Here is a 19,420-nt window from a genome sequence, read left to right as displayed (position 1 = left end):
GGTCTCATTCAAATGAGTTTCCCAAGGATTCAGTCTGTTTGACATTTTAAAACAGCTCAAACTCAGAATTCAACCATAGACGTTTTTTTTAATGGCCCCATTCCACTGATTCTCACCCACAGGCAAGGGAAACATGGCTTTTCCATAATGACCTGCAGTGCAACCTAGCCAACAAGCTCACAATCCATCTGTGCCGCTGCTATAGAGGCACAGAGGTCGGTGCTTGCTAGTCGACTGTTAGAACTTTCTGAAACTTTATTACCTAGACCTCATTAATAAAAATCCTTTCAACTGGAAGTTTTAGCACAGTGTAGACCAAAGAGATCATTCACTGAAAGCCTGGCTCTGATGGCAAAACAGATGTTTAAGAATGAGACCCTGGGAAATGGCCACTGTACTGAAACAAGAAATCAATGCTCCTAGAGAAACACATCACTTCCTCAGCAAGTTTTTGCCAAGAACATGACTTAAACAAACATGTGAAAAGATCCCGTTTTGTGTAGTTCTGAATTCTGCTCAGACTTTCAATTTCAATTTCAAAATAACAAAGAAGTAAACTGGAAACATAGCTCCCATTCTGAAATCTTAAACAAACTGCAGCTTCCAAGGCTGGATGTGAAATGGATAGACACACAACTCATGTGGTAGAAGGCTGCAGTGACATTATTTCAAAGCCCACAATTACCAGCCTATGAAAACCAACTCTTGCCGGGGTTAGCGCTAGTTTCATACATCCTTTTAAAAATATTAGGGACAAACAAAAACAATAATAAATAAATAATAAACAAACAAAAAAAAAGAAAAACAAAAAAAATAAAATAAAACAAGAAAAAATAAAAAACCAAAAAAAAATAGAAAAAAAAAGAAAGAAAAAAAAATGTTAGGGACATTGAAACATCTTATTTCTGCACTCAGCATTTACTGAGTGCCTACTTTGTGCTAGTCCCTGAGGATACACATGAATAAAATATGGTCCTTGCACACTCCATCTAGTTGTGGGAAAATAAACAATGACAGAGTATGCCACGACTGTGAAAGAGGAAAGCAGTCCAAGTGGTGGAATGGAGTCTTCTTCCTATAAAAAGAATATAAAATTGGGTTTCCTGGCCGGGTGCAGCGGCTCATGCCTGTAATCCCAGCACTTTGGGAGGCCGAGGCAGACGGATCACCTGAGGTTGGGAGTTCAAGACCAGCCTAACCAACATGGAGAAACCCCATCTCTACCAAAAATACAAAATTGGCCGGGCGTGGTGGCACATGCACGTAATCCCAGCTACTCGGGAAGCTGAGGCTGAGGCAGGAGAACTGCTTGAACCCAGGAGGCGGAGGTTGCAGTGAGCCGAGATCACACCATTGCACTCCAGTCTGGGCAACAAGAGTAAAACTCCATCTCAAAAAAAAAAAAAAAAAATTGGCTTCCTATCCTGATTCCCAACTCAAAAATTAAAGTTTCGGTTTTGGATTGCTTGTTGTGATAAAAGAATTTCAGTATGATTCCTTCTGGTTGGAAACATCTTCCTACCAGATTTAACTACAAAATTGACCTCTACTCTGGAATGTTCAACTAACCAAGAAAAGCATTACACCAACACCAGTAACTATTTCTTTTTTTCCTATCCCATCACAAGATTGGGGATATCATTGTTCCTTTCCCCTTACGTCCAGTGCACCCGCTACAGTATTCTGTAACCTTTCAGATCTAGGCATGTATCTAGTTTTGCTTTTTCGTGTTATTTTCACTTAACTAGTTAACACTTTTTAAAAAATACAATGAATGAATCATGTCTGTAGTGGCCACGGTGAGCAAAACACCATGGGAAATGTGAAAAGGAACAAGAGGTTGTCCTTGTCCTTAAAGATTTCCAACATGAGTCAGGGAGACAAACATGTAAACAAACAATAGGGTGTGAATCAAGGGGAATGCGGATGAGCGCTGACAGATGACAAGAAAAGAACTCTGCTGGCAGAGAGCTCCCAGCTGCAATACAGGCATTACTTACGTGTGCTCTGGGGGAGGAGAGTCTTCTATTTTTTGATTTCCCCTCCCCAGAATCAGTGCTATTTGAAAATCCCACGTAGGTAAGAGGACAGGGAGGCACCCAAAGCTTAGCCATGTTATTTTTACAAGTAAACTGTGTAACTGCGTTTGATTTTTAATACTTAGATAAAAATTATTTTTCAGCCCTTTGCTTATTGAATTTTCTCTGTCTCCTAATCATTAGGTCAGGAGTGGTTTCCAGTAGGTGCTCCACAAAGAGCAAAAAGATGGGTATACAAAACTTGTAGAGTAGGGTTTGTTTTCCAAGTCCTGCTTACCTCACCTGTTTTGCCTGTATCTTGCTTCATTCACACCAGAAAAAGTGGAAACATTTGTGAAATGTATGAAATTTAATATGAACACTTGATATGTTCATATTGAACTTTGATATGAACATTTGTCTCTTCAGCTAATTCCTTTTTAAGCAGCTAAATGTTCACCTGTAATTGTCTTTCACTACATGACTAATTGTGAATGTAAGCAAGACAACTGATGAAATTCAGATACAATTGTTTATAATTTTCTATTATTGCTAATTCATTCTGCTTTTGTCAGTCATCATACCCGATTTTATATATTTACAGTGCACTTGAAATTGTCTATGCAACTAAAAAAAATTCAATGGTTGTCTGAAAAGTGTTGGGTGCACCCGAATGAGATTTTTTTTTCTTGCAACTTTTATCAGGGGCTTTTTGCCTAAAAACTTGTTGCTCTAGACAAAACGTTTTTAGCATGAAATGCTAGCGATAACATCAGATCTATCTTTTCTTTGCTACTTAATTTAACCAACAGCAAAAAGAAGGGAAACAATAGTTTCTTCATTGGATTGAACTATTTTAATTTGCCAGTCAGAAATGGTGGAAACAAAGCTGTGAGGTAGATGCCATGTGGCAAAAATGCAGGTTAACTTACTCTTCCATGGTGGAATACAAATGAAATATGCCCAATGCCAATGTTTAAATTACTTTTAGGATTTCCATTGACTATCTTATTTTTTCATATTCTGACTTCTTGGATATATTTATTTTAATTCCTTTTGATTTTGAGAAAATGTACACATTTGTATCAATACTAAAGTCTTAGCCAACTATTATATATTTTCAGCTATTTAGGTAAATCTTATTTCAAATTCGTACTAACAATGCCACACAGTATACCAATCACTACAATTTTCATTCAATCTTATATTAGAAGATGGCTTTTAAGCCAAAATGTTATTTTCTTACTTACAGTTAGTTTGATATGCTATGCTCACAGAGAACCTGGCTGTCTTTTGGCTAGGAGACTCCCAGCTAAAAAAGAGAAATCAGAGACAGAAAGCTGAGCAGGAACGTAGGATGGGGAATTAAGATTGACCTTCATAGAATATTATTATTATTCCTAAGAGATATGAATAGTCAGCATACTAATAATTTTCTGATTTAAATACAAGTAGACATCACTATTTTAATTTCACCAAAAATTTATTTAAAAAAACGGTTTAATTTACCAAAAGGAAGGTAGGGAAAGAGAAAAAGAAAGGAGTAAAGGAAGAAAAGATGGATGGATGGATGGATGGATGGGTGGATGGATGAATGGATGGGTGGATTGATGGGTGGATGAAGGATAGATGGATGAACAGGGAGACAGATGAATGGATGAATGGATAGATGTATGAATGGGTGGGTGGATAGATGACTGGGAAGATAGATAAATGGATGGGTGGGTGGGTAGATGGATGGATGGAATAATACAAAGGAGGAAGAATAAAAGGGAGAAAGGGAGGGATAGAAGTAGGAAGACAAAAATAAAGGAAATATAGTGGAGTGAGTTTTTATGTGGGTAGTTAAGTTCAAACGATAAGCGAAAGTCATATATAGTCAAAATTAACTTTGAAACATTTGGCTTTCCCGTAAGATATTGCACACATGATTTATGTACACTGTACAATCCTTTACAGCACTTTTCACGTACACTGAAGTCTGAGAACTATTGGGTTAGACTACAGGAAAGAACTCAATGGAAGAACAAATGAATGTGCAGTCAAACTATTCCTCTTTAAAAATTAAGTATGATATCACTACAGTTAAATGGACTAGATTAAAGTAAGATATTGGTGCTTTCCAGCAAGTATTATTTTATTCTGTGGTAATATTAAGCTTCTTTAACTTTAGTGCATATTAACAAATTTACTGTTGTTAAAGGAATTGTAACATTCCATACTGAGTTGATAATGTCGTAATATTAAGTGTAATTTTTTTTTTTTGAGATGGAGTCTCACTCTGTCACCAGGTTGGGGTACAATGGCACAATCTTGGCTCACTGCATCCTCCACCTCCCAGGTTCAAGCAATTTCCCTGCCTCACCCTCCCGAGTAGCTGGGACTACTGGCATGTGCCACCACGCCCAGCTGATTTTTATAATTTCAGTAGAGATGGGGTTTCACCATGTTGGCCCAGGATGGTCTTGATCTCTTGACCTTGTGATCTGCCCAACTTGGGCTCCCAAATTGCTGGGATTACAGGCATGAGCCACAGCACCCAGCCACACATAATTCTTAAACAGCCAGAAAAAAGATGAAGTGTTACAATGAATATGGGACATGGAACATGCTGAAAGATTGAAAGATTCTTCATTCCCTCTCTTTAGGACTAAACTGCTGTGGGCCTAAAGAAAAAAATCAATTTCTTTCTTTTTCTTTTTTTAAGATGGAGTTTCACTCTTGTTGCCCAGGCTGCAGTACAATGGTACCATCTTGGCTCACTGCAAACTCCGCCTCCCAGTTCAAGCAATTCTCCTGCCTCAGCCTCCCAAGTAGCTGGGATTAGAGGCATGTGCAACCACGCCTGGCTAATTTTGTGTTTTTAGTAGAGATGGGGTTTCTCCATGTTGGTCAGGCTGGTCTTGAACTCCCAACCTCAGGTGATCCACCTGCCTCAGCCTCCCAAAGTGCTGGGATTACAGGCATGAGTCACTGCCCCTGGCTGAAAAAATCAATTTCATTATTTTAGAAAGCATAATATTCCACCATTCATTATTTCTTTGAGAATGGTTGGAATTATTACATCAATGAGAGGTTAGCCTCTATTGATTGAGTGATTTCACTAAAAAAGTTAAACCAGTGATTTGAGCTAAAATGAGTGGTTTGCAATTTTACATGACAAAAAATTGTGTATGGTAAATCGTTAAGTGAAAGGAATGTATTTATTAGGAGCTACCTAATAAATTCCAGAGCAAAGGAGACATGACGATGATGACTGCTATGTCACCCCACCAAAGAGCCAGTGCTCCAGTTAATCCCAGGATCTTTTATTTCATCCCTGTTGTTAAGACTCTACCTCTGTTCCTCTCGGCCTTTTGGAAGAAAAGGTGTCACTGAGGACAAGGGAACAAGAATCTGTGTCAATCAACAATGCCCCTGAAGTAAACCAGGCGGACGCGCACTGCACAGTCTCCACTGTAATTCTATCCCGAGAAACCAGAGCACAGGACCGGAGCCATGCTTAAGCCTGCAGTGTAGGGTGACGCCATGGGCTCACGTGACAGCCTGCCTCTCCAAAGCTGTCACCGTCAGTAGTACTTAGAGGAAAGGAAAAAAGTTGTAACAAGTGTAACACAAACATTAAATACCAAGTCAGAGCCAATTAGGATGACAATTTGGCACTCCTGCCTCATGCATATGAAAAAGGATCCGCCATCAATGAGCAATAATGCATGGGATTTGTGGGAATGCTCTAACTTCAATACATCAAAGACGCTGCTGCGCACCTCCATCCTTTTTATTCCCATTAGCTCACCCTTGTCTGGATGAAAGAGCTCAGTGAATCAATTGCTTCTGTTGAACTGTTTATATATTTTTCAAGTCATGATTAGGCCATTAGTCACTGAGCATATTGCACAGTAAACTAGAGTAACTGCCATTATGCAACTTCCCAAGAACATACAGAGAGCATTTACAGTGAGGCCACAGTGCCAGCAAAATGTGCAATGGAGATTATTTATCACAATTCTAAGAACCGTGCATTTAGATGCCAAATAAAATATACACGTGGCAGACACAGAAGTTGAGGGGGGAACGATGCATGATTAAAGTACCAATATCTGCTCTTCTGAATATATTAGAACCTGAATATGAAAGTTTCCCTGAACCAGAGCTGAATCTTGAACTCAGTCTCATTTAGCTTGGTTAGCAGCTGTATTCCTTCCCAGTGCCCCCCACACCTGCCAACATCTGTATCTGCGCACACTCAATGGTGGGTCCAACATGAGGAATTTCCCTTCTCCTTTCTTATTAAAGATTTCTCAGGCTCAGGATCACCCCTTACCCAATCCCTTGGATAATTCAGTAGAGGCCAATGGGGAGACCTAGAGCTCTCCAGATTTTTTTTATTTGAGATGGAGCCTTACTCTGTCACCAGGCTGGAGTACAATGGCGCAATCTCAGCTCACTACAACCTCCGCCTCCCACTCCGCCTCCCAGGTTCAAGTGATTCTTGTGCCTCAGCCTCCTGAGTAGCTGGGATTACAGGCATGTGCCACCACGGCCAGCTAATTTTTGTATTTTTAGTAGAGATGGGGTTTCACCATGTTAGCCAGGCTGGTCTCGAACTCCTGACCTCTGGTGATCCATCCTCCTCGGCTTCCCAAAGTGCTGGGAATGCAGGTGTGAGCCACTGCACCTGGCTTCTCCAGGGTTTTCTGAAGCCATATAGAGTTATATGTTTGAGGATTTCCCATTGAAAATCATAAAGAACACTTATAGAAGAAAAATAAAGCAATATGCAAAAGTGGCATTTAATTTATCAGGACCCTAACTCACACTCACATACATTGCCCATGATAAGCCAGTGACAAATATGATTGAAGTTTTTAAAGAAAATGTGCAAGGGGTCAGCTGCTCAAAACCTCCCAGCAGCAAAAAGAGAAATAAGGGACCATGAGCGAGAGATCAAGGTCTTCACATTGACTGTACAAGCAAAAACATAAGCAAGAGCCTTCCTGAGAGTGTTTTACAGTATTTTACATGGCAAGGCTGTTACTCTTCGGTCTGTTAATCCTCACTTTCCTGCTTCTATTCATATGCTTTATATGTATTTATTTGTTGAGTTATATATTTCAACTGAACTTGGAATGACAGTTATTTTTAAGAGGCTGCCAACATGGGTCAGGAAGAACCTCAGAAACCTGGCTCACAGTCGCTCTGGCATAAGGAGCTTTGACAGCCAAAACCAACCAGAAAGTTGATGAGATCTAGGTTTCCAAAACACTAGAGAAAAGGCATCCTTTGCTTTCTCCCATCTGGCCATTAAAAAAAAAAAAAAAAAAGAGAAAGAAAGAAAAAAGGTTATTTACCAAAGAGGTCTCTTTTTGTAATACAATCAATCAATTCCTTGTGTGTTTAGAGTTCAGATCTAAAGTCCATATGTCAATCTAGCTTAGAGCAAAACGTAGCTTTCTTGACCTTGGACTAGAACAGCCTATGGGAGAGCGATGGTGCCCAATGGGCCAGCACACAGCTGCTTTCTCAATTCACAGCCCTGAGCTTCTTCACAGACAGCCTTCCAAAACTAACTGTGGCTGTTATAATAAAGAGGGCAGTTTCTCAGCTTCAGTGCCTCTAAAGTTATTTCAACTTTCCACCTCTGTTAACTACACTGCAGGAACATTTGACACTGCACTCTCCTTAATATTCATAAGGCAGAGATGTTCAGAAGAAAAATTTTTCGCTCCTCATCAGAGCTGAAGACCTGAGTCCTTTGTCTTCCCTATTCTAAAGGTCACATTGAAGGGATTTCTGGGCTACCTGAAAGTGTTTATGAAACAGACAGGATCTTGGATTTCGGCTTAGGACAAGCAAACCTTTCACATGAGTCCTTAAAAACAGACAGTGCTCTGTTTGTATCTTTGAACCCCATTCTAGTACAAACATGCTTGGCAACTAGGCCAGAGGGTTAACCAGAGAGTTTTCTTCTTGGCAAACTGCTCTGCCACCACCATGGGTATTACCACGCCAGGATCCCTGCAACATTCCTCTGTTCCTCGTCTCCTGTCCCCTGAGATAGTATCTGTACCCAAGCTGCAGGGGTTGAGGTCACACATCTGATGCCAAGGAGCTGTCAGCGCGTCCAGCACTGGCGCAGTTCACGGCTCATGGTTCTCCTGGCTCCTCCTTTGGTCTGGTACGAGGATAGAAAATTGCTCTTTTTTCATTGTTTGTTACTCAAAGGCAGACCATGGGGCCAACAAATCCAGCCCATGGTGATAGCTTGAAGGCACAGAGATATCTAGAAGTCATCCCCCAAACTTCAGGGACTATTGTCAAATCTGCTAGGGATAGAGACATATTTCTCAGATCTCCTTTGGAAAGGTCTGGACTTGCTTAACAGGGGTCCTTGGAGATGATCAAATCCATAACCCCCCCTCTCATTTCAAAGTTTTCTTTATTGGATTCTTTATGGGAGACCAAGTTCCTTATTGAATTGCTTCCTGTGGACCAAGGATGATATTTTCTAGGGATTTATTGAAATTTGAGAGTCGGAAGTGGTCTGAAGAATTGTTTGATTCAGTGGTCCTGTGAACTGAAATTGCCTAATAGCTGTTGTCACATAAAAGATTCTCAAGTCTCAGCCCCACACTCTCTACCCAAACCCTTGGCTGATTCCATAGAGGCCTGTCTCACTCTGTCACCCAAGCTGGAGTGCAGTGGCTCTCCATGGTTTCCTGAAGCCACATTTGAAAACCACTTATATAACCCAACTTCCTCATTTTCCTAAGGCTCAGAGAACTTCAGATATTTGCTAAAGGCCACACAACAGTTAATGACAGGTCTAAGACTTCCACCCAGTTTCCAGCATGCTCAACCAATGATGGTCTTTGCGTATACTTTCTGAGAATTTAGCATTCAGTAAAACCTCAATCATTCACTCTCTGCTAATAGAGATAATGTATTCTTAATGAATATATAATTCAATTTCCTTGAATGTATTATATAACCTATAAAATTTTAGGATCTTATTAGCAAGTTAAATAGCTCCTTTCTTAAATTAGGGCTTTTTTTTTTTTAGAGAATTAAGGATTCTTCATTAATTCACCTTCATGTTCTAAGAGTGATAGAGACTTCATGGGAAACAAATCAGAAGCACAAGTGAGTGAAATTTTCTTTAGGACAACGAAGGAAACGGTCAATGAATTAACATATTTGTTAGCTTCTACAGACACACACACACACATACATGCACACACACACACACACACATACACACACTCTCCCACTCCCGGCTCCAGAAATTACTTGTAACTTACTATGTGGGAAGGAATTTAAATGCTTTCACTGTTATGTCAGGTCAATCTGTAAGTGTACTGTAAATTTTTTCCGCATCAGTATCCCACTTTGTTCACTAGTGTCATTTGTATATTAGCTTGTAATACATACTGATCATGAAGCAATAAAACTGCATTTTGCTAAACTTTAAAAATAAAGGCTTTTGCCCAATGCCACTGACATCCCCATGCCACCACCTCCCCGCCCCCATTATTCAGAATAAGCGGACTGTGGAGCATTGGGTTTTCCCTTTCTGGGGAGGAACAAATGAATGAGTAACTAGTGAGGGCACCTTAGGGAGTTCCCCCACCCACAGACTATGAGGCATCTTGATTTGAAAGGAATACACAATATTGCTGCTGCACCCACACCACGCACGCGCGCACACACACACACACACACACACACACACACACACACACACACCCCGCTTTGAAAGCTGACTTCTTAAATAAAATCCAGCAGCACTCCCTGCCAGAATCTGAAGAAGAGAATATTATTATTACTATTACTATTTTACTGGCAAGACCTTTCAGGGGGTTATGCATCATTCAGTTGAGCCTAATTGATATAACTAACACATGTTTACAGGTAATAAAAATGAAGTTAGAATCTACATTGAAACAAATCAAGGAACAGAGGAATCAGTCATTATTCATTCTTTAAACTGTCAAAATTGAAATGTTCTCTAAGCATTATCAAGCCCTAAACAAAAACATAATTTCACAAAGCAAAGACATTTCATCTTTCAATAAATTATTTTAAGGACAGGAAGCACTGACTTTAGCTTTACTGGTATATTGATTTGTTACCTCTGTTCTTAAAAATGGAGTATTTCCAGGGACAAAAATTATAAGTAATATACGATTAATGGGATTTCATGTATTTTTTAAATATCTGACATTTCAAAAACTGTGTCTTAATACAGAATATTCTTAATTAAAAGTTCTGTATTTTTGAAAAGTCCTCCCTATATGCATGCCAATTCACAAAAATGCAATTTTCAAAAATTACTCAAAATATATTGTGTTTTAGCTTCTTGATACTATATTTTGCAGTGCATGGTGGCAAAGGCAATAACGTTTTCAGTAATACCTTGTTACACAGATTATTTATAAGCATCCCAAAACACATATAACACAGAGTCTTAAATTTTGAAACCATATTGGATGCTAAAATATACAACCCATCCTTCCAGGTCTTTCCTAAAAAGTAGACACACACTTCTGAAGTTGTATCACCAACAGGGGTCATTTCAAATCTGATAAGGCACCGGGAATTAATGAATGATCTCAACAATACTTGCTCTAATTAAGACCAATAAGAGAGGCATCCATCCAATATTCCAGGAGACAGCCAGGTTTCTGGTTGTGTACTTACTCACCTCACAGGGGTCTACCTTGAAGGCATGCAACACACAGCTTTGCATGGATTATGCTGAAAAGAGTTATTGATATAGAAGGAATTACTTCGGACATGCAGATATCCCTGAAATAAAGATTCCTGACCACTAGAGCTACTCAGTATTTCTCTCTAAGCTACAGGCAGAAAAGATTAAATAACATACTCATATGGGAAGTCAATTTTTCCATCAATAAAAAACAAGAGACCTTAAGAGCATTTCAAGGCAAGATCTTTTAAAGTCCTACAAATATTTAAGTATAACCTCTCTACACTTTTTTAAAATGCAGTTTATTTAAAGATATAAGGAAAGTCCATCAAATAAACAAGAAATATTTACTGAGAACCTCCTATGTGGCCAGGATTATGTTTCTATCTAAGTCCCATGAACTTGGAGCATATTTACAAAATTATTTAACTTTATAAAGTATTTCAATGAATAATGCAGTCTTCCAAAATGTGCATGGGGCTGTAATTCCATCTAGTTTCTACGATGACACTATAAGCCTTGGATAGAATTACAATCTTAATGGGAACAATCAGAGTGCACTACTCCACATGCCTGGAGAATTCAGAATGAACTCAACTTCTAAAATAATAAGCTATTGGCATGTAATTACAACCAGAAGTCCAAGCTGTCTGCTGGCCAGTATATAAGAAATGTTCAATTGAAAGTACCATCTCGCCTTATTGGAGCAAAACCTATTTAATGTATCTGAAAAACCTCTTCCTCTCCAAAATTAAACTTTCGACTTTCGTGATGAGAAAATTCACACGAGGGTCTACCACACAGAGGTGACATACATCGGGTGATGACCAGATTGTCTGGCTGCTACCAATAAAATCTAAGAATCTTCTAATACCACCTACGTGCACCTCAAACTTCAACTCTGAAAAGTACAATGTATTCAGAAACAGGAAAAAAGAAATCGTGCTCAAGAGCCCTTTGAAATTACTGGCATCTCTTCTAATTCTTTGGGGCTAGTCTGACATTTATTAGGATAAACAAAGCAAAGTGCCTTGTGTCTGCAAGAGGGGAAAAAAACAAACTTTATCTAGAGAGATTGAACTCAGAGTTTTGTACAAAAAAAAGTCAGTTTAGGAACGGATTTAGAATTCCCCAGGGAAAACAAAAGACAGTAACACTATGAATCAGCATTTTTGTCTAAGCAACATGGTATAAAAGAATACACACACACACACACACACACACGGAGGATACAGTTCCATGAGGAATGAAGATACAATGCATACAAGTTTAGTCTGTGTATTTATAATTAGAATTAAAATGGCTTCTATGACCTTTTTGTGCCTTCATCATACCTAACTTTATCTGGTACTCACAGAGGTCTCCAAAGCTCTGGACGATCATAGCAACCAGAAAACCTAAGGAAACAAACACCTCTGGCAGAAATCCTCACCACAGTATAAGGCATAAAGAAACTACACTTTCATCAGGCACTTTTAACTTAGCCATGCTTCTACCTGCAAAGGCGTGCGACAAGTCCATGAAAACTGAGTTCACGGAGGGTCCTCCTGTGGGTTATGTGTCCTGGGTTCCAGCAGAACCCTGGGTTGAGAACTGACATTAGCTCTTCAATCTATTTTCATGATCCAGGGAATTTTGTATACTGTATCACAGTGGTTACCTAAAAAGTAACCAGATAGGAGGCAGTAAAACAATACTGATGAATTTCCATGAGAATGAGACATATCATTTAGCAGTTTTGCATAAAAACCTTCCTGCTAAACAAACAAAAAAGGACTAATGCAATGTTCGTCTCTTGGGGTCTCCCGTCCCTATGACTTGAGAACACACACTCAATATAATAAAGAAACAATTGTTGAAAGAGCCCTGAAGTGACAGAAAAAATGGAGGTAGGGTTCTAAGCTCAACTCCAGAGTCAAGTTGGTACAGAACACCAACTGGATGAATGGTTCAGAGTTTCCCTAGTTGGGGGTCTCTATCTCAATGACAGATAAATCTCCTAACTTTGGCTCTCTCTACAGAGCATCAACTAAACTCAGCAATGGTGAAGCGCCTGCTCTACACTCTAGGCTGAATAACTTTTCACTAACATCCTGTGGATGGAATACGGCCAGCCTTGCTCAACCTAATACGTACTGCAAACCAAAAATAGGACAATTGTGCAAGGAGAGAATTTTCTGTATGTCCCCTTTCCGGAAAATATTCTGGGTGACATCCAATCTGCTTTTACCCGGCTCACTTATTTACAAGTGGCGCTACCTAAAATGCAATGCCTCTCTAAAACTACCAGTAAGCTACTTTGTAAAATCAAGTTTAATAACTTGAGATTCCCATTTATGATATCCATGACAACCACCAAAACTTGATTAGACATCTCTCTCCTTTGTCTAGGTGCATTACTAAAAAGAAGCATGGAAATAGTTAGACCTAGAGTTGCATGTGTGTGTGGTGTGTATACATGTGTATTGCCTGTGTATGTATGTATGTAGTATGTATGAATGTGTGCATATATGTGCAGATGTGTATATGTGTATTCTGTGTGTGTGTGTCTGTGTGTACTTAAACACACTGCTTTTCCTATATGCAGCAGGAATTTTTCTATCTGGCATATCAAGACAATACACACTCTTTTGGATGGAGCTGTTGAGTCAGGCAGTGTTTTGGAACTGCAACGCTTGAGTCTGCGTGACTCATGAGGAAAGCAAGTTTGAGGTCTGAGACTGTTCTATCAAAATGGGAAGGAGTGTGAAAGAAGATGGCTTTTTCTAATTTAAATTTTTATTTTTTAGGTTATTTTAATTTTTTTACTTTTGAGACAGTGTATCGCTCCCTTGCTGAGGCTAGCGTGCAGTGGCATGATCATAGCTCACTACAGCCACAAACTCCTGGGTCCATGGGATGCTCCCACCTAAGCTCGTGAGCAGCTGGGACTAAAGGCAAGAGCTGCCACACACAGCCAATTTTTTATTTTTCTTTTTTTGTAGCGATGGAGTCTCCCTATGTTGCCTGAGCTGGTCGTAAACTCAAGGACTCAAGGGATCCTTCCACTTTGGCCTAGATCTTTATTTTTAATTTTTTTTTTTTTTGAGACGGAATCTTGCTCTGTCACCAGGCTGGAGTGCAGTGGCGCAATCTTGGCTCACTGCAACCTCCGCCTCCTGGGTTCAAGTGATTCTTCCGCTTCAGCCTCCTGAGTAGCTGGGACCACAGGTGCGTGCCACAACGTCCGGCTAATTTTTTTGTATTTTAATAGAGATGGGTTTTCACCATGTTGGCCAGGATGGTCGCGATCTCTTGACCTCGTGATCCGCCTGCCTCGGCCTCCCGAAGTGCTGGGATTACAGGCACGAGCCACTGTGCCTGGCCAGATCTTTATTTTTAATTGACAAATAATAACTGCATGTACTTATGGTTTATAATATACAATTTTGATATATCTATATATACCATAAAGTGACTATATTAAGCTGATTAACATGTCCATCACCTCACACACTTTTTTATAGTGAGAACATTTAAAAATCTATTCTTTTAGCAATCTTGAAATATATAATACCTTATAATTACTAGGGTTAATAATGAATAATATGAATAATCCTGTGTAATGGGTCTCAGAAACTTAAACCTCCTGTCTAACTGAAACACTGGTACCCTGTGATCCACCAAAGATGGCTTTTGTTGGCAATTCAAAATTTTTTGACAAATTCCTCATTTCTGTCTTCACTTGGAGTTTTTATGCACTGCAGGAGAGGAAGCTAAAACAAACCGGAATAGAACCACTCAGGATTCTGAAGGGAACACTGGGGAATCCAGTTGGATTTTTTTCATTTTAATTTTTGTTTATTAGTTGTCTTAGAGATGGGGTCTCACTATGTTGCCCAAGTTGGCCTTCAACTTCTGGGCTCAAGTGACCCTTTGGGTGGAGCTATCTCAGGGGTAAAATCTCTAGCCGCCCCAGCCTGGGCTGGAACCCTCTCTGGATCCCCTTCGAAGACAGCGTGGAAGCTGTCCTTTCACTGTACCTAATAAATTGCACTAAGGAACATTCCCTGGGTCCACGAGCTCTATCTGAGCTGTAACGCCACGCCGCTGAGGCCCCTTTCCCCATTCTTTGGGGTTAGGAAGGCCAAGAGCCTAACTTCCCGCTGCAGCTACTCTGGTTACAGGACTGCGGGAGCACACCACTGCATTAGGCTCATCCAGCTGGGGATTTTTGAAGTACTGTTTTTGCTCTGATTGGGGAGCCTCAAAGAGGAGGAGGAGAGTCACGATGAGCTTGATTCACAATCTTCAGCACTCTATCAGCAACCTGCCTCTCTTCAAGTCTACGTGGTCCAGTGCTATTCTTCCTCCTCCCTTGGCAACTAGATATGAGTGACACTGATTCCTATTACCAAAGGGATTAACTCCAAAGTTCTCTTGAAGGTTTTACAGCTCTTTTCCAGCAGTTCCTCATTCTTCAAAGGTAATTAACCTCTTGATGGGTTTACAGCAGAAGCAGGGTTAGAAGTCCCAACACATTGATGATATGTTATAAACCAGGGGAGAAGATAATTGGAAAATGTATTTCCAGCCTCACTGGAAAATATATTTCCATTTATTGAGAAAAAGTACACTCAAGTGTTCAGGAACATATGAATCACAGAATTGTACACTGGCAGAGGCCTTAGAAAATCACACTATTTCGACTTCTACTAATAATGAGAAAATGGAGGCGGGAAGAGGGAGAGTGACCTGCCGAGCCACAGTTACTCAACCAGGACCGATACAGTCAATTGCTGTGAGGCCTGACCACACGTGGGACAGAGTCTCCCCTCCAGCCCCCTTCAGAAATCACGATGGCTCTGTTCAAACACAACGCCTCCTGTCCTTAGATCACCAGGTTACATTTTAGGAGAGGATTAGAAAATAATGACTAAGCTCTGAAAACTGAGAATGAGGCGAAGGCAGAAAGGGAGATAAGAAGGGGGACAGTAAGGAAGTCAACAAGCAACTTACTGTCTGTTTGCAGTCACTACTTGTGCCTTTCGTTACATTTAAATGCATGCTGAAACCATGTGATACAACCACCTTCATGTGTTCTGTAGTAAAAAAGACAATTCCGGGTTGGAATTTCATTGTAACTGTCACAGGAATATCCCTGTGCAATCAGGTCCCAAATCATTAGTTGCCCCTTTTATCACTGTCATCATCCGGTGCCATGGCAAAGCTCTCTGAGGGGAGGAGTTCTGTCTGTCTTCTTCACTATTATATTCCGTAAGCCTACGGAATCCATGGGACAAGCTAAGTAAAATTTACTGAAAGGCTGAATAAAAACTACGCGGAACGAAGAAGAAATATGCACAGTTTGAAAATGCAAATGCAGTATTCTAGTTTTCTGTAAAGGAAAATGAAAAAAAAGACCTATTTAAAATTTAAAACCACATTAAAAGATTGAGAGTATTTTTGTATTTATAAAAATCTGAGGTATGTTAAAAATGTAAAGCACCTATTAAGCTATTACTGTCAGTTTCACCTGTTAAATAGGTACCATTAGTTAAGCCAACATAGTTCCTGAGTTACAAAGCATTTACAGCCTGAAGCACAATGTCAAGAAAACGCATTAAAGGGTGGTAAATAGCCACTGAGAAGACACTCTGAACAAATACATAAGAAACAAGCAAATGTAGTTGAAATACATGGAAGCTCTAGGCAGCATTTGGATAGACCCAATAAAAGTGCTCACTGTGTATGCCTTGGCCTGAATGTCTGTGTGCCTCCAAAATTCACACGTTGAATCCTAACTCCCAAGGTGATGGTGTTAAGAACTAGAGCCCTTGGGAGGTGCCCTCATGAATGGGATTAGCACCCTTATGAAAGATGCCCCCCAGGAGCTGCTTTGCCCCTTCCACCATGTGAGGATACATGGAGAAGGTGCCATCTATGAGCCTTAGAACAAGTCCTCACCAGTCAGGGGCAGTAGCTCACGCCTGTAATCCCAGCACTTTGGGTGTCCAAGACGGGCAGATCGCCTGAGGTAAGGAGTTCAAGACCAGCCTGACCAATATGGTGAAACCCATCTCTACTAAAAGTACAAAAATTAGCTGGGTGTGGTGGGGGGTGCCTGTAGTCCCAGCTACTAGGGAGGTTGAGGCAGGAGAATTGCTTGAACCTGGGAGGTGGAGGTTGCAATGAGCCGAGATCATGCCACTGCACTCCAGCCTGGGTGACAGAGTGAGACTCTGTCTCCAAATAAGAAAAAAAGAACAAGCCCTCACTGGACACCCAACATGCCAGCGCCTTGATCTTGGACCGTCCAGCCTCTAGAACTGGGAGAAATTAATTGTTATTGTTTAATAACTACCAAGTCTATGGTATTTTGTTTCGTTAGCCAGTGTAGATTAAGATAATATATCTTCTAAAGAGCAAATATGTAGTTTATATGATTGTTCTACTTGTAACCACCAAAGTAAACATTTTTCTTTGTGCTTTTAAATTCAGATCACTACTTAGCAGCCATATCGCAGTCACAAATTAACTATATCGCAAGTAATCTGGATGATTACTTTGGGTTCTCAGATGACTTGCTATCTATTTAATAAAGTAAAATTATAAGTCAAGTCAGATATAGGTAGATACAGTAATATTAACAAATGTAATCAAAAGATTTGTCTATTTTAAAGACTCAAGAATGACAACGATACCCAATTAACACATACATTCATATGATAGGTACAAATACCTAAATTTTTCTTTTTCTTCTTTTTTTTTTTTTTTTTTTTTGAGCTGGAGTCTTGCTCTGTTGACAGGCTGGAGTGCAGTGGCACGATCTCGGTTCACTACAACCTACGCCTCCGAGGCTCAAGCAATTCCCCCGCCTCAGCCTCCCAAGTAGCTGGGACTACAGGCGTGTGTAACCACGCCCGGCTAGTTTTTTTGTATTTTAGTAGTGAGAGGGTTTCACCCCATTGGCCAGGATGGTCTTGATCTTCTGACCTTGTGATCTAACCACCTTGGCCTCCCAAAGTGCTGGGATTACAAGTGTGAGCCACTGCATCTGGCCACAAATAACTAATTTTTGAAAAACATTTCATATTATTTTGGCCACTGTATATGTACAAATAAAAAGAAGAAAAAGACCATCACCACCACCACCACCACCACCAATAGCAACCACTTTCTAAAACATGAAGGTTAAGGAATAAGCAGCGTGCTAGCCACTTCACATGTGTTTCATCGTGTTCTTACAGGAGCATGCCCTGTTCTATATTTTCACTTTAGAGATGGGAATCTGAAGCTCAGGTCAAGTAACGGGTCCAAGATCTCAAATTGGCAGATCTGGGTTCAAAACCTTAGTCGGAATGATCCCAGACCTCCCACACAGGCAGTGGTCTTTGCAGGTGGGAAGATGTGGATAGATAAGCTTTCTCCCCTACTTACGCTCAGCGTATCTGTACACTGCGTAGCCATGTAGCATAACGGTGGCGTGCATGGGTTCTGGAGCCAAAGCTCTAAGTTCAGATTTCAGCGCCGCCACTCACTGGTGTGTGCCCTAACTTCTCTGTGCCTCTCAGTAGCCTCAGCTCTGAAGAAGAGAATCATAAGAGTACCAGAAGAACTGCTATCCTACCTACTCGCAGGGTCACTGTGAGGATTAAATGAGTTACTATACATACAGTACAGAGACCATCATAATTATGAGCAAATGTTTAGTATCCTTTGAAATGCTGAAAAGGGCACTGAATTGGAAGTCCAATGGCCTCAGCCATTGACCCACTGTATGAACTTAGTCAAGTCCCTCAAGTTTCCTGAGCTCCACTGTCCTCATCTGCAAAAATAGGATACCGGCGGCCTTGCTTCCTTTCCAGAACATCGTAAGAAACAAGTAATGGAAGACAAGGTATGGGAAAGGGCTTTGGAAGCTAAAAAGTGCTATATACACCACGTACATGTGAATTATTGTCATCAGCTTTCAGCCTCTCAAAACCAAAGAGGTCATCTTTATCCCATTCTCTCCTGCCTGAGAATTTAACACTAAGCGTCTGCTCCAAAGCCTGGACACTGAGCTGCTGATCATAACAGAATACGCGTTCGGTCACCTAGGACTCGATCAAATGGAACTCTATTAACTACCTCCTTCCGCACACCCACCGTGAGAACGTAATTGATGTTCATCATGACCCTAAAGCACTCCAAGACTCTGAAGTACCTTCAGGGAAAGATTAAATTATGTTCAGCCTAGTTTATTATGAAGTGTATTTAATTATACTCAAATTCTTTGAAAATTGGTGACCTAGGAAAAACAGAGAGAATAAAACAGAGGCTCTCTGGTAACTGGAAACCTCTCCTCACCAGCACACTCCAGTCACCCTTAACAGAGTTAACTGTAAAAAACACGGTCCAGGGCCAGGTGCAGTGGCTCATGTCTGTAATCCAAGCACTTTGGGAGGCCGAGGCCGGTGGATCACAAGGTCAGGAGTTCAAGACCAACCTGACCAACATGCTGAAACCCTGTCTCTACTAAAAATACAAAAATTAGCCTGTCATGGTGGCAGGTGCCTGTAATCCCAACTACTCAGGAGGCTGAGGCAGGAGAATTGCTTGAACCCGGGAAGTGGAGGTTGCAGTGAGCCAAGATCGCACCACTGCACTCCAGCCTGGGCAACAGAGCAAGTCAGTCTCTCTCTCTCTCTCTCTCTCTCTCTCTCTCTCT

The 19,420-nt window shown here is 40.6% G+C and overlaps 1 protein-coding gene across 5 annotated transcripts in view; it reads right to left on the bottom strand.

The window, feature by feature from the left end:
* ATXN1 (ataxin 1) overlaps positions 1–19,420 on the bottom strand; it is a 455,843-nt gene that overhangs the window by 367,553 nt on the left and 68,870 nt on the right. The window lies entirely within an intron of this gene.

This window comes from Sapajus apella, unplaced genomic scaffold, assembly GCF_009761245.1.
Source record: "Sapajus apella isolate SASKATOON/1434 unplaced genomic scaffold, GSC_monkey_1.0 scaffold63, whole genome shotgun sequence".
Lineage (NCBI taxonomy): Eukaryota > Metazoa > Chordata > Mammalia > Primates > Cebidae > Sapajus > Sapajus apella.
This window is presented reverse-complemented; position numbering and strand designations above follow the sequence as displayed.